This window comes from Pogona vitticeps, chromosome 3 (genome assembly GCF_051106095.1).
Source record: "Pogona vitticeps strain Pit_001003342236 chromosome 3, PviZW2.1, whole genome shotgun sequence".
In the NCBI taxonomy this organism is placed as follows: Eukaryota; Metazoa; Chordata; class Lepidosauria; order Squamata; family Agamidae; genus Pogona; species Pogona vitticeps.
In genome coordinates this window covers 260,694,872-260,709,531 of record NC_135785.1, presented here as the reverse complement: position 1 = coordinate 260,709,531, position 14,660 = coordinate 260,694,872, and the positions used below count along the sequence as shown (strand labels likewise).

The following is a 14,660-nucleotide window of genomic DNA, read 5'->3' as shown; positions in this document are numbered from 1 at the left end:
ACTAGGAACAATTTAGGACTGGGTTGTACTGCAAGTCCCATCATCCCCAGACAACAGAGTGATAATCTGGAAAAAGTTCCAAATATCCTTCATCGTAGCCAACAGCAGCAAACACTTATTTTTAACAGGGATGTTAAAATCTGTAATTTGAAACTTACTAGTTACTGTATATATTTTTTCTGTTATCTACAGCTATTACTATAGGTACCGTGTTTTTCTGAAAATAAGTGTCTTATATTAATTTTTGCTCCAAAGAACGCATTAGGGCTTATTTTCAGGGGATTTTTTTAAAAAATGTACAACAATCTACATTTGTTCAGATATAGTCAATGTCATCTTCTGGTGGCTGCACAAGGGTGGAGGCTGGGGTTTCACTTCCCTGGGGCTTATTTTTGGGGTAGGGTTTATATTATGAGCATCCTGAAAAATCCTACTAACTAGGGCTTATTTTCAGGTTAGGCCTTGTTTTCAGGAAAACAGGGTATTAAAGGGTATCTTTATTGTAGACAGTAAAGAAATTGAAACAGAGATTTTGTATACCTTGGTTCAATCATCAATCTGAATGGAGACTGCAGTCAAGAAATCAGAAGAGGACTCAGAAGGGGAGCAATGAAGGAACTAGGAAAGATAGTCAAGTGTAAGGATGTGTCAATGGGGACCAAGACCAAAATCGTCCACAGTTGTATTTCCAGTCACCAAATCTTTCGGTCTTAGTCTCATCTCCAGTGTTTGGTACCAAGTTCCAAGTCCATATTAAAAATAAGATTTTTGCCCCATGAAAAAAAAGGGAAGAGGTGGGTTGATTCCAAGTTACAAGTCAAGCAGAGTTGAGTCCGAGTCATTGAAAGAAAGAAAAAAAACAGAGTTCAGTCAGAATGGACTCCCTGGTATGACTTAAGTCCGACATGACAGCCAGTCTTACAACTTGAGTCGCCATCACTGCTTTGTAACCGTACAACTGCCAGAAATTGCCACCAACATAGCCATCTCCTTGGAGGAAGGAAAAGAGAAGAAGACAGAACTGGGAGGACACGTTGGGTGGAATTTCCCACCTTTTTTCATTGCCCAGCCAAGAAAAGAGACTTTAATAGCATTTAAAAAAAACAACAACAGAAAGCCCCACCCGTTGACAATCTGCAACAACAACGTCCATACCGAAATGGCAGCCGAAATCGGGTAGTGTGTTACAACCAGAGCAGACCCACTGAATCAGTGGGGATTTGTGGTGAGTCCCTTCCTCCCTAAGATCCACTGGATCAGGAGGGCCTCAGCTCATTTGAGAGAACACGGGCTTAAGCTAATTAGCAAGCATTATATGACCCTTCTGAGGCTAATTCAGAAGGGTTCAGTGATGGGGATTCTAGCTCTCAAATTGTGGGGAGGTGTGTTTCCAGATGCACACTACACCCTCAAATTCTCTCACTTTTGAGTGACAATATTCTTTTAAATTACAATTAACCACAATGTAATGCTACCACAAGCCTTAGGTTTCCTCTGTTTCAGGATTCCAGTTTATCGCTTTCATGCCCGGCCTGAGGGTTGGTCCCTAACACTAAGTGGAATTTTCAGATGAGATGACAGCGGTTATCAAGAATCTGGCCGTTAGCACACATGGAAAAAAATAACTTTTTTGTTTTGTTCATGCCTTAAGATCTTGCAAACTCACAATGACATTCTAGAGACCTAGTTTCTTTCTATTTTCCATTCTCCTTGGTTTGACGGTTCTGCATCAACACCATGGAATCAGTCACGATGGATTTTTCCATCGCAATATGTAAAAATAATAATTCTTTTCCTAAACACACCACTGGTTATTTATTTTAAATTTGTATTTTAGCCGTTTTTCCATCTAGGTGTAAGTAAGACATCCTTCAAATTATTTATTTATTTATTTATTTATTTATTTATTTATTTATTTATTTATTTATTTATTTATTTATTTATTTAACTTATATGCCGCCCACTCTACCCAAAGGTCTCTGGATAAGTTTTAATGGCATTGTTTCTAATTTTTGTCATCTTTTTCGGTGAACAAATAAAATCTATTAAAAGGGGGGGGGGGAACAGGGCCCCATTCATTCATTCAAATTTAATTAAAACTGGCTAGTGACGCTAACCCAACACCTGCACTGTGGACAACATCCACATGGCAAAAAGTGGTTCTTTCTCACCTTTTTCATGTCAGCAAACTTTCCTGGGATTGTGTCCACTAAATAGCTATAGGAGTTTGATACTGGTTGAAGTCCCCTGGACTGCAAGGAGAACAAACCTATCTGTTCTGAAGGAAACCAACCCTGAGTGCTCCCTGGAAGGACAGATCCTGACGCAGAGGCTCCAATCCTTTGGCCATCTCATGAGAAGAGAAGACTCTCTGGAAAAGACCCTGATGTTGGGAAATTGTGAGGACAAGAGGAGAAGGGGACGACAGAGGACGAGATGGCTGGACAGTGTCATCGAAGCGACCAACATGAATTTGACCCAACTCTGGGAGGTGGTGGAAGCCAGGAGGGCCTGGCGTGCTCTGGTCCAACTCCACGAAGAGTTGGACATGACTGAACGACTAAACAAGAAAAAATCTTTGGGATTTTTGAGCCCTCCCTTCAATGGCTGTTGCCCCCCCCCCTTTAGGGTCTCTAAGCGACCAACCTCGATTGTGACATCAGTGAAGCCTGGCCAAAATTTTGAAGGAAAGCCAGCTCCTCTCCTCCCTGCCTGGCACACTTGTGGCTCCTGTTCTGCTGTGGGCTGGATGCCCTTGTTCCCTGGCGCCCGTCCGTGGCAGGAGAGGGCATGAGACACGCCTACGTGGCCCTGATGCTGGGCTCCTCACCCTGCAGAAGGAGCTTGGTAGGGGGCCAGCTCTCCGCAGCAGGGCCGCTTGGTCCTACAGGGATGGGGCCGCTTGGCCCTACCAGGAGGACAGCAAGCAGCAGAGGTTGCTCAACACCTTCTGCCCACCATTTGGCCCCTTGCGGAGATCCAAGGGGTCCCCCTGGGGAGCCCAATTCCTCAGGCCAGCCCTGCCACTTCTATGGCTGCTGCTGAAAACTTGGGCCCGCTTGCGCATGGTGATGGTGCAAGCGGCTCCACGAGGGACGACTGTGGTCCGCTCGGTAAGGGAACCGACACTCCGTCCCGCAGGGGTCCCCTGGTGGTGGTGGTGGTTTTCAAACTGCTGTTAGGCCAGTGATGGCGAACCTTTTTGGGCTTGCATGCCCAAGCTGGGGGAAAACAAAACAGCGGGCGGTGTGTAACAGCGGTGGCGGCGGACCTGGAAGTGCGGAACTGGAAGGAGAAGTGGCGGCGGAAGGGGGAATCGCGGCAGCAGACCTGGAGGACCCGGAACCGGAAGTGGCGATGGAAGGGGGAATCGCAGCAGGGAGGTGCCTCGAGCCCCCTCCGCTGCCAGCACTATTTGCTCCCAACCCGCCTCCCGAACGGACAGCACCAGCTGCTCTTGATCCTCCTGAGGTTTGGCTGCTTAGGGGAGAAGGGGGAGTAGCGATATGGCGACCTGTCGCTCACGTGCCAGCAGAAAGGGCTCCACGTGCCATAGGTTCGCCATCACTACGTTAGGCGGTCATCAGTTGGGGTGCTTTAGCGGCAACCCCCCTGCCTTGACCAGGGAAGGGGGGGGTGGATTTTGAGCCCAGCACTCTGACTTCGTGACACTGGAGAGCACCCCTTCTTCAGCAAGGTCATGTATCCGTCATGACACAAAAGCTGTGCATGGGGATGACTCGCAAGCCTCGCCCGGAACAGGCCCGCCCACATCATCTGAAAGGCTGGGGTTAGCTTTCTAGGGATGGAAGCTTCTTTGCAACCAGTAAAGGTCCTTCGGGAACGAGACCAGACTCCGTGGACGAATCGGAGAGTCACGTCCCTGGTCCCAGCTCCAAACTGGAGGATCCTGACCTGGTGAAAGGCAAGCTGGAATCCCCGGATGTTCTGCAGGTTCCCGAAAGGCCTCCAGAAAGGGAAAGCATGGTTCCCAGAAGAAGGGACGTCCCAAGACGCTTCACGGAAGAAGAAGCCAAACCCCAGGCTCTACCCCCCTTTGCCCAGTTAAAATTCTGCGAGTGTTCGGCTTATGGTAGAGAAAACGGGGTCGTCCTGTTGGTGAAATCACTCGTAATCCAAATGGGTCCAGCACCAGGATCCGTGGCAAAGCCCTCCCGTCCGAAACGGACAATCCCTGATCAGGAGGTGGAGGAGCAGAAACCCACAGGGTTGTTCCTTTATAGCCACATGTCCTTTCGGTGTATGGATACGAGTGTGAATTACCAGCAGGGACCTTGCAACCCTCAGAGGAAAGAACACCAAGGGCCTTTCCTAAAACCAGACAGACCCCGCTTCCTGAGCAGAACAGCCTGGTGGGCTCGGCCTGGAAGCCGGAAGACTTTGGCCCCGAGCCTTTCGCCAGAACATGGACAAGGAGACAAGAGAGCGCCTTGAACAGGGGTCTCAAACGCAATTGACCTGGGGGCCACTGGAGGCAAACTCTGGGTGATCCTGGGCCGCATCAGATTTTCCACATTCACTGACTGTGTCAAATGGCTTTTGGCACACTTTCCCTCGGCAAGCTGGCCTGATCCGCTGGAGACGCTGGTCACCCTGGCGCCCCTTCTGCAGCAAAAGGGTGAAAAGGAAGCGGCTCCTGCATCGGCGGCTGTGGGTCATCCTGAGCGGGCGACGGAGCCCCTTCCTTGGGTCGACCCTGTTTGTCCTGCTGCAGGGCAGGGCTCTCACCGGAGGGTGCTGGGGGCAGGAGGAGGAAGGAGGATAAAGAACAGCCAGTCAGCGGACAGAGCCTCCTTCTTCAGACACACTATATCTGGGCGAGCATTCAAAAGCCGAGGGCAGCGGCAAGGCGGAAGGGAAAAGTTGGATGTCTTTGGAGACTGCCCAGCTTGTGCGTTGCTCACCTGGCAGAAGCAGGAAAGGGGGTGGGAGGGAAGAGCACAAGTCCTCCTCCTTGCAGGGAACTTGCTTTTGTAAGGGTTCCCACCTGCATATTTTGAGCCAGAAGTAAAATGAGTGCAGCAAACAAGCAAGGATGACAACCCAGAGAGAGAAAATTTTCCCCCTGTGGTCTGCTCTTGCCCGCGTGTTACCGTTCTCCAGATAAGAAGTGTGCCCTTTTTAGACGCTGGTTGGGGACAATGGAGGGATGCTGCAGGAAGACAAGGCACCCAGGTTCCGTGGACGGGGTGGCAGTACATCGCCGGAGTATAAATGCCCACGGATTCTCTCTCTCTCTCTCTCTCTCTCTCTCTCTCTCTCTCTCTCTCTCTCTCTCTCTCTCTCTCTCTCTCACACACACACACACACACACACACACACACACACACACACACACACACACACACACACATCCTAGCAGCTGCATGAGCCCCTTCTGCAAGGCTGGTCCCATCAGCAGACTAATCTCTCCCCTGTTACCCAAGGGCTAATGGAGCTTCTTGGGGCTTCTTGACTCCCACTCTGGCAAGATGCCGTGGTCTTGTCCGGGTGCAGCTGGGCATGAGCCGGGCAGCTTTCTCTGGACCCCGAGAGACATACATTCTCCTCTCCATTCCGGACAAACTCCGGTGGCTCCTTTTCCACCTCCTGGTGAAGATGGTGCGCATGAAAAGAGGCACATTCCCCACAGCAGTGGAAGACTCATTCCAAAGCTTCGGTGCTCTTTCTCCCAGTCTTCTGCCTAAATTGACCCACGGGGGGAACAAAACCCCTCGACTCACAGACCTCTCTTCAGACTTTGTGGCTGGAGAAGCCCTTCACCTGATTCGCCTCAAATTACGACTGATGCCTGTCTGGGTGGCGGCTCGAAACCACCTTGATGCTCCATCTAGCCCTGCCAAATGTTTGCAGAGACATCCAGGAACCAAAGCCTGTGATATTCTCCACCCGGTGGCACCGGAAAAGAAAAGAAGCCTGCTTTGTCTCCCCCCCCCCCCCCGGGTGCAGCTGGGCATGAACTGGGCAGCTTTCTCTGGACCCCGAGAGACATAAATTCTCCTCTCCATTCCGGATGAACTCCGGTGGCTCCTTTTCCATCTCCTGGTGAAGATGGTGTGCGTGAAGAGAGGCTCATTCCCCACAGCGGTGGAAGACTCCTTCCGAAGCTTCAGTGCTCTTTCTCCTAGTCTTCTGCCTAAACTGATCCACCGGGGGAACAAAACCTCTCTTTAGACTTCGTGGCTGGAGAAGCCCTTTACCCGATTCGCCTCAATATCAGAGACAAGTCTCTGGTGTCCAGGTGGATGCTTTGGATGCTGCGCCAAGGTCCATGCCAAGGAGGACCTCTGCTCCTTAGCAACCCCGTGACCCCAAAGGGGAAGTCATCAAGGGGGAGGCCCATGTGCCACGCCTGCCCCTCCTCATCCTGAAGCATCCCAGAAGGAAGGCGCTTCGAGCGAGCCCGGTGCAGCTCCTGAGGGGGCCATCTTCCAAGAAGCCACCCAACGTGTCCCCCCCCCACACACACGTGGCTCCGGCTGCAGCTACGTCACCAGAAGGATGTGCTGAAAAACCAGCAGGCGTACACATGGGACACTGCCAGAGAAGAAAGTGCCAGAAGCAGGTGCTGAGAAACTGCTCCATGTGCATGTTGGAGCTTCTTGACTCCCACCTGGCAAGATGCCATGGTCTTGCCCAGTGTGGCTCAGGGAGACCGGGGTAGAGGGGAGCGCCTGCGAGAAGGCTATTTTGTCAGCAGCAATCCCTCCCGTGGCACGTCTGGGCAGGGAGCAGAGGAGCACCAGATGGGGGGAAGGAGAAGCGCACAGAGGACGAGGCGACAGCAGCAGCCTTGCCAAGTGACCTGCAAAGAGCGGGGGCGCGGGAGGGAGGGAGAGACCGCTCTAAAAGTAGAAGCCCCGGTGGCACCAAGCCCCTGAGGGAGAAGCCTGCTGGGCAGGGAGAAGGCTCTCCTTCTGGATGCATGGGCGCTTCGGGGGGGCAGGTGGGACCGAGCCCCTATGAGGAAGCCCTGCACATGCCAAGTAGGTGCCGCCGCCACTGCTCCCGCTCCTTAAACGTTCATATGAAGGCAGGGGCCACAAACTATCTTCCCGTGGGCTGCAGTTGGCCCCCGGGCCGCGAGTTTGAGGCCCCTGGCCTTTGATGCTCCATCCACCCCTGCCAAACATTTACAGAGAGACCCAGGAACCAAAGCCTGTTATATTTTCCACCTGGTGGTACTGGAAAAAAAAGAAGAAGCCTGCTCTGTCCCCCCCCCCCCCGGGTGCAGCTTGGCATGAACTGGGCAGCTTTCTCTGGACCCTGAGAGACATAAATTCTCCTCTCCATTCTGGACAAAGTCTGGTGGCTCCTTTTCCACCTCCTGGTGAAGATGGTGTGTGTGAAGAGAGGCACATTGCCCACAGCCCTTTACCTGATTTGCCTCAAATTACGACTGGTGCCTGTCTGGGTGGCGGCTCAAAACCACCCAGGAACCAAAGCCTGTTATATTCTCCACCCGGTAGCACCTGAAAGAACCAAGAAGCTTGCTTTGACCCCTCCCGGAGACGGCGGAGAGGACCTCTGCTCCTTGGCAACCCCATGAACCCAAAGGGGAAGTCTTCGAGGGGGAGGCCCACGTGCCACACCTGCCCCGCCTCACCCTGGAGATATGTATATTTTTCCATTAAACTAAAAAAAAATCATTATTTTAAGAGATTTAATTTTTACACACTAATGCCATGTGTCTTATATTATTTTCATTACTGAGAGGAGACATTTTTAAACATATGTTAAATGGCAAGAAACGGCACGAAACGGGCAGCTTTCAAAGGACCCTTCCCCATACAAAAACTCTAATTCCCCCCACACACACACACACATGCGCGCATCAGGACCTCTTAAAGACTAGAAAGATGTTGGAACAGCCACCCTAAGGAAACAAGCTCGGGACAGGAGGGGAAAAGTAAAAATAGTATTTATTTTATTTTAGCGCGCACACTCACTGGTTCACCCCACCCCCCGGACCAGCTCAGCAGACCTTTTCCCTTGCAAAATAAATTTTAAAACCCTGTCAGTTATGGTTACTTTTGATATGAAAATGTTCACTCCAGGATTATAGTAAACAGTTTTATTTTCATGTCTGAAGCCATGGAGAGAGCACACCTTGGCAAGTATGGTCTCTGCTGTTACAACGCACAAACAACAACTTACATACCTGAGGCATATTTTCCCTCTCTATCCCTCTGACCAATCCGGTCACAGCAGAGGGCTCACATTCTGCCTATCACAGAACGCCAACACAACTTAGGCTCTTATTAGTCTAAACTGCCTAAACTCCATTTTGTAAAATCCTCCATTTTGTAAAAATCATCTTTATTACTGTATTGGGAACTTAGAACTTTATAAACTAGTTTTATATCACTTTGGTTTGTAGTAGCAACAGAATGAGCTGGTAAAATGGCTTCTGTAACTTTAGGCAGCAAATGAATGTGAAAGGGATGCCTTTTTAAAATATCCCACAAAACTTATTTACAGGTAAAAGCAGAGCACTAGCACTAGCTGGATTGTCCAGTGTTTCAGGATTTCTTGGCAGATATTTTAAAATACAAACAGAGAGAGAGAGAGAGAGAGAGAGAGAGAGAGAAAACGGTAGTAGGGGAGATGATCTGTGCCCTCACAAGAGAGTTGTTATATTATTATGCAGGGCTATTTTAGTGGTGTGTTACCCAATAATTTCTCAAGGGCTGGTCAAACAAAGGTAATTTGCTAGCATTGAAGGGGTCAGAACATGTAATGTTCAGACATACTGGAATATAATTTTCTTTATTCCACTGTTTTTTTAGCTAAGCATTCCTGATAAAGGGGCTGATTTTGACATGGAATTTTTGTTTCTGCTGCCTTGGATATTTTCTGTTATCATCCTTTTCTCCTTTTATTTTAGTTAGACAAGTCAAACTGCTTAATCATCTGTGTTAAGACTGGAGGAATTTGTATGGCCAAACAGTTGTGCTGTTGGCTCAGTCTTTTTCTCTCCTTGAGGCACATGAACTAGGAGGCATTTTTATAATTTCCACAAATTTACCTTGTGTTTCTTACTAGCTCATAGGAACACGCTGGGGTTAATGACACCAAATTGAAAATCTTACTTTTGGGGAAAAGGCAGAAGAAATACAGATAGTAGCTTAAGAGGCAATTGCTTGAACAGGCCAATTAATATAAATATCTTCGAGCAACATTTAAAGTTCAGGAAGAGGATCAGATAATTTAAAGCACTGTAGCTCTGTCAACTGAGATATCCACCAATGTTATTTATTGCTTTTCTTCTGGGCCAAGTGGAAAAAATTGTGGTGATTTCAGTATAGCAATATAAAGAAAAATTGCTTCTCTGGATGTCCTAATGGGCCCATTCAAATATAACAATATTGGGATCTGTCAAACTTCTGATCAGAGTACTAGGAGTACTATGATGAACCCCAAGGCCGTATTCTGTTTTGACACATTGTGCTCCTCTCTAGGGGCTCTTACCAAGAAAGCAGCCATTTTGTTTTGGCTCAAGATGGCCTCACGCTTTGTTTTACTGTCTTATGAGGAAATGGGAAGGGAATTTGGGTTGCACTTATATCTAAATTGGGTTATTATTCAGTCTACTTGAAGAGGCTCAAGAACATGTTATTTGAAAGACTATATGACACCAATATCTCGAGTACCATGGCATCTGTACCTAGTTGCTGCTCCAATAGGATCTATAAAGGCTTCTCTTTCCCTTTTAGAAAGGTTCCCCCATGTTTTCCCTTGTTAGCTCACAGGAGCTAAGATGGCTCCTGCTCAAGACTGAACTCCCTGGAATTGAAAGAGGTTTGGATGTTGTATGGACCAACATGATAAAAGTAAATATTGCCACAGGGGTTCTAAAATTGAGGCCATAATACAGTTTTTGATAGACTCTGTGTGTTGATTTGAGGGATCAGTATCTTAATCCATTACCTACTGAGATCAGGAACAGTTCTCCACTATGCAGTTTTATTTTTGTTCGCTGGCACAGATATATGTATCCTACAGGCTGGCTGCATTCTTTAGTCTATGGCAAGCATAAATTCATTGCCTGCTTCACAAAGCTGTACATTTAATAAATCAATGCGAGCTGTGTGGTCTTTGTACAATACAATGGCAGGAGTATTGTACACAAGGAGTACTTTTATTAGACCACTAAAAAAATCAACCAATCTCTAAGCTTTTATGGGTTAAAGTCCATGTTCTTAGGCATGCACCATTGTCTTGTGAATAGTACCGGAAAATTATATAGATGAGAGTCTAATAAATTAATGGGAGATGATTGTACCAGATTTGTTCCTTCGAGGTTAAATTAGAAAATAACAGGCTGCATTGGAGATGTACTTTTCAAACTATACCCCTGCTAGCCGTTGGTTGGATATCACACCACAGCTCCTCAAATAAAGATTCCGAAGTAATTTGCACCCTCCCCCCCCCCCTCTGTTGCCTTCTTCTGAAACTGCAAAGTTCATATTCAGCTAAATTTTTTACTTGGTATTTTGACATATGTAGGTTCTGTCAATCTTATTAAGTCCTATTCCCAATACACTTTTATTTCATTATTTGTTTTATGGTTTTATAATCCTGCCTTTTTTCTCTCAAAATGGAGAGAAGTGGGTTTACTACAGTGATCATGAATAAAATATATATAAAAGAGAAAAGAAAATTGAGGATTGAAATAGAATTAAGCTGAAGGCACAATTAAAAACACTACTTAAAAACATGTAATTAAAATAAATACAGGGCCCACTGATAAGTGTTTATCATAGCGTAGATTCATTTAAATGTATGAATTAGCTATAGGAAGCTTGGGGATCTAAGGATAAGGTAGAACTCTTTAATTTTTATACTAAGTAGAAATGCATGCTGTGCAGTTTCTTGCCACTTAGCATATGTTTAAAGATGTCTTCTCTCAGTCATGAAAATAATATAAGACACAAGGCTTTAGTGTGAAAATATTAGCCCTCTTAAAATAATTATTTTTTTAACGTAGTGGAGAAATATACATATCTCCTGCCCAGTTCACTTACTGTAGCTTTTGTAGACTTTAAAGCACCCTTTGACTTCATATTGTGATTGCATCTTTGGAGCAAATAGAAATCCTTGAATATAGATCCCAGGGTGCTTAGGAGAATCCAGGGACTGTATGAGAATGCTATCCTAGAGTAAGTCACCTCTGATGTCAACCTTTCAGACCTTGTCTCTGTATATAAGAGAATGTGTCAGGGATGTTTACTAGCTCCTCTGCTATTTAATATCTGTTTAAATTTATGTTTATCTAGCCTCCAGATTTTTTCTGCCCCATATAAAGGAAAGGAATATGTAAGTGCTCCTGTACTGTATACAAATGGCACTATCTTCCTGTCATATGTGGGGATGCAAAGACTGTTAAGGGCATTAGGCATCTATTGCACCAAGGAACACGCCTGGGTTCATGACACCAAATTGAAAATCTTACTTCTGGGGAAAAGGAAGAGGCAATACAGATAGTAGCTTAAGAGGCAATTGCTTGAACAGGCCAATTAATATAAATATCTTCGAGCAACATTTAAAGTTCAGGAAGAGGACCAGATCATTTAAAGCACTGTAGCTCTGTCAACTGTGGTATCCACCAATGCTATTTATTGCTTTTCTTCTGGACCAAGTGGAAAAATATTGTGGTGCTTTCAGTATAGCTGTATAAAGATAAATTGCTCCCTCTGATTCTCTCTGGATCTTCTAATGGGCCAATTGAAATATAACAATATTGGGATTTGACAAACTTCTGATCTCAGTGACGGAGCAGGTTTGCGGAGCACAGGCCGGCCGGGACCGGGACCTCAAGCTGCCCCCCCCCCGCTTATTCCTGCGGCTGCTTACGTTGGTGTCGGAGGGGGAGGGGCTGCGTCGTGTCCGGGGCTTCACACGTGCAGGACGCGGGTCGAGCGCTTGGCACATGTGAATGCGTTGTGCGGGATCCTAGGAGGGTTGCCAGAGCGGGATCTGCTCTGGAAGGCGGCACCGCCTGGGGGCCTGGCGGCGGACCATGAGCAACATCCGGCATCGCTGCTCCACCGGGACGCGCTCAGCACCGCCAAGGAGGCCCTCTACCACCTGGACATCTTCTTCGGCAGCCAGCTCCAGAGTGTCCCCCTGCCGCTGGTGTACAAGAGCCCCATCGAGCTGCTCGAGGAGTTCGTCTTCCCGCCCCCAAAATGCGCAGCCCCCCGCCCAAAAGATTCAACTCGCTGCAGGAGCTGCAATGGCTGGACATCCTGTGCAACTGCTTCCAGAAGCAAAGCAAGGGCTCCATCCGGCAGATTATCTTCTCCTCTCTGTTCTGCCCCCAAGGGAACAAGGTGGACGACAGCCGGATGGCCATGCTGGGGAAGCTGGTCTCCATGGCTGTGGCCATCTGCTGGGTCCCCATCTTGGAGTGCGGGGCTTCGTGGTTGCAGCGGACACCGGCGGTGTACTGCGTAAGGCTGGCCCAAGCAGTGGTGGACGATTACTGCAGCCTGCTGCCAGGCTCCATCCAGAGGCTGAAGCAGATCTTCAACGCAAGCCCTCGCTTCTGCTGCCGGTTCATCACGGCTATCACCATGCTCTACGATCTCTCATCAGATGATCTCATCCCCCCAGCGAGACTTGCTGGAGATGATTGTCTCGTGGATCTTCAAGGACCCCCGTTTGATCCTCATCACCTTCTTGAACGCCCCGATTGCGGCCAGCCAGCCGATCGGATTTCCGGAGCTCACCCCGCCCAGTGGCCTGATCCGCTGGTGTGTGAAGGCCCCGCTGGCTTACAAGCAGAGGAAGCCTCCCGTCTCGAACGGCCTCAACCTCAGCGGCAAAGTTTCCGACGACTCGCTGGCCAGCTGGGAGAAGGACTGCTGCCTCTGGGACTCCAAGCAGCACCTCAACGTCCTGCAGGTGCCGTTTCTGCTGCAGGGCCACCTGACGGAGAAGAACCTCTACGGGCGCCTGGGGCTGATCCCCTTGGACCACATGGTTTCCCTGGTGGAGGAAATAAGCAGACTCTCAGGCGAACTCAACCCCCTCCATGCCTCCAAAGAGATTGAGCTGGCGCTGGACTGGCGAGCACAGGCCTTGACTGTGGCCATGGCCTTGGGGGCCTTGCTGTGGACCAGAGAGGATCTCAGGACAGTGTGCTCCAGACTAACACACAACAATCTGCTACAGATGGTGATCTCAGGTCCGGTCTAGCAGCCCACCCATGCTGCATTGCCACCAGGATTTTATCCTCCCACCCATACCCCACCTTTGGGATACCCCACCCACACAGCACACCCGGCAATGCCAGCGCACCCAGCTCTCCCTACCCACCCCGTACAGATATTCCTACCAGGAATGGCCTTTCCCTGCCGGCCCATCCGTTAAAAAGACTCCTCCGATTCAGACTGTGAGGTCTTATTGTATGGGCCACTATGCTGAATTTGTTTCTGTGTTCTTCCTCTCTCTCTGCCTTAAGTAAAATATTTTGTAGACTCTTGCATAAACAGACAAGAAAATGACCGTTTCACAAACCATGAACTGTTCTGTTGGGGTTTTTGATAGTTTTGATAGTTACCACTTTTAAAAGGGCAGATTTTTTTTTGCTTCAAAAGTAGCAATCTAACATTTTCTGTAAAAGCAGACAAAGAGATGACTCTTAGTGTTCCATTTCTCTCTTGTGTAGTAAACTAGAAACTGATTAGGAAAATTAATGCCGCCTAGAGTGGTCGAAATGACCAGATAGGCAGGGTATAAATACAATCAATCAATAAATAATGAATACCATGATGAACCCCAAGGCCGTATTCTGGTTTGAGGCATAGTGCTACTCTGTAGGGGCTCTTACCAAGAAAGCAGCCATTTTGTTTTGGCTCAAGATGGCGTCACAGTTTGTTTTACTGTCTTATGAGGAAATTGGAAGGGACTTCGGGCTGCACTTACATCTAAATTGGGCTATTCTTCAGTCTACTTCAAGAGGCTCAAGAACATGTTATTTGAAAGACTATATGACACCAATATCTCGAGTACCATGGCATCTGTACCTAGTTGCTGCTCCAATAGGATCTATAAAGGCTTCTATTTCCCTTTTAGAAAGGTTCCCCCATGTTTTCCCTTATTAGCTCACAGGAGCTAAGATGGCTCCTGCTCAAGATTGAACTCCCTGGAGTTGAAAGAGGTTCGGATGTTATATGGACCAACATGGTATAAGTAAATATTGCCACGGGGGTTCTAAAATAGAGGCCATAATACAGTTGTAGATAGATTTTGACCCATGTGTTGTTTTTAGTGTTTTTAAAGTGGTATTTGTTTGATCCTGTTTAGTATTTGTACACTCACTGTTAGTTTTTAATGCCATCTTTTAATAATGTAAGCTGCCTTGGGCCCTTTTTAAGGAGAAAGGTGAGGTAGAATATTTTAAATAAGTACATAGAATTCCTTTGCTTTCATGTCAGGGCCATGAGATTAGGAACAGTTCTTCACTGTGCACAGTTTTATATTTGTTAGCTGGCACAGACTTACATATATATCCCACAGGCTGGCCGCATTCTTTAAACAGTCTATGGGAAGACTGAGTACATTGCCTGCTTTACAAATCTGTACATTTAAAAAATCAGTGAGAGTTGTGTGGTCTTTGTACAATACAATGG

General features: G+C 47.7%; 1 pseudogene across 1 annotated transcript; it reads left to right on the top strand.

Moving 5' to 3' along the window:
- The first annotated feature begins 3,031 nt into the window (after positions 1-3,031).
- Positions 3,032-14,399, top strand: LOC144588129 (integrator complex subunit 15 pseudogene; annotated as a pseudogene). Its single transcript, XR_013543472.1, has 3 exons — positions 3,032-3,113; positions 3,854-4,093; positions 11,981-14,399. The product of XR_013543472.1 is annotated as an integrator complex subunit 15 pseudogene (transcript).
- Positions 14,400-14,660: the final 261 nt, after the last annotated feature.